Here is a 1,341-nt window from a genome sequence, read left to right as displayed (position 1 = left end):
AAGGATAGTTCGTCTAGGACCCAACAATGAGGGGAAAATGGTAACTTTACATATATCGATCTCATTTCAACGAAGGGTAAAATGAGCTTTTCCCAATGATACTTGAATTTAAAGGGTAAAATGGTCTTTGTGCACAAACACTCAACGGCTATTTAACTTTGTTTGAATTGAGGGGGCAATACTAATTTCATGAAATATAGGGTTGAATATGTAATTTCACCATAATGCAAGGGGAGATCAATAATTTCCCAAATAATAATAAGGAAAACCAGTAGGAGGTACTTAATCAATTAAATCGTGCATGCTCACGACGAGTCTGGATCCTCTACTCCCATAGGTAAAGGACTGTGTTTCTTAACATAAAACGGCGTTTTTCAAAAACGCCGCCATAGTCTTACTCGAAGTGCTGCCGTAAGTCCGTCTTCTTGTAGTGTCTATCTTTTATTTAAGAGAGGGGCCTGCTTACAAGCACTGACAAGATGGACCAGGGATGATCCGCTTAGAAATATGTGGTAGATGGATGTAAAGGAGCACAATCCTGGATCTCAACTTGCAACCAAAAGCCTAGGGCACTTCCTTCTGTTTTTTGTGTAAATGCATGTGAATCATCAATAAGAAGCCAGACAAAAAGATTAAGATACTAAAAGCTGCTTTTATTCTAGGAGAATCCCTTTATTCGCATAAGCTAGCTGTTATTTGTTGCAGCACAGCATACTTATCATCATTACAATTGGACTATCGAAGCTCCAGAGAAACACTAAAATGGAGGAACAATAATTCAGAAAGACGGGAACATATATAATGGCTGAACAAATAAAGAAGGAAAAGAAAGCTAGTAGAGCACAGGTATAATAAGGTGAAGTGCACAGACGCGCCTAAGAGCACTGGTAGCCGGAAGGGACATCCTTTCCACAATAGTTCAATAGCAAGCTCAAGGAGACAGGGATGTTGAGGTTGATGCCCAAGATGTTGGCCCTGATGGCAGTGCAAAGGCAAACAGCGGCCTCAAGATCAACCAGATTCTCGATGAGACTGCAGCAATAGAGCTAGTGGGTTGGGTTCCAATACTTACGCCGAGCAAGGTTTGCAGCACATTTGCACAAACACCTAACTTTAGGGTGTCAACAGAGCAACTGGAAGAAGCTGGTGGTGATGGAGTAACCGGAGTTGGTGACTTTGGTGGTGACTTAGGTGTTGATGGTGTGCAACTTGAACACTTTTTTGGTGGTGGTGGTGGGCAATAGGTAGAAGAGACCAAAGTGAGGAAAAGGATGTTGAGCATAAGGAGAAGGGCACTTGATGCAGCCATCTTAGATGCCATGATTTCAAGTGGTAGTTCTA

General features: G+C 41.8%; 1 pseudogene; it reads right to left on the bottom strand.

Moving 5' to 3' along the window:
- Positions 1–652: 652 nt before the first annotated feature.
- LOC149029543 (pEARLI1-like lipid transfer protein 1 pseudogene) lies at positions 653–1,330 on the bottom strand (annotated as a pseudogene).
- Positions 1,331–1,341: the final 11 nt, after the last annotated feature.

The sequence above is a fragment of the Hakea prostrata genome, chromosome 1 (assembly GCF_041222555.1).
Source record: "Hakea prostrata isolate BN-2017 chromosome 1, UWA_Hpros_2, whole genome shotgun sequence".
Taxonomy (NCBI): Eukaryota; Viridiplantae; Streptophyta; class Magnoliopsida; order Proteales; family Proteaceae; genus Hakea; species Hakea prostrata.
Note: the sequence above shows the minus strand (reverse complement) of the source record. Positions and strands in the feature narration are given on the sequence as shown.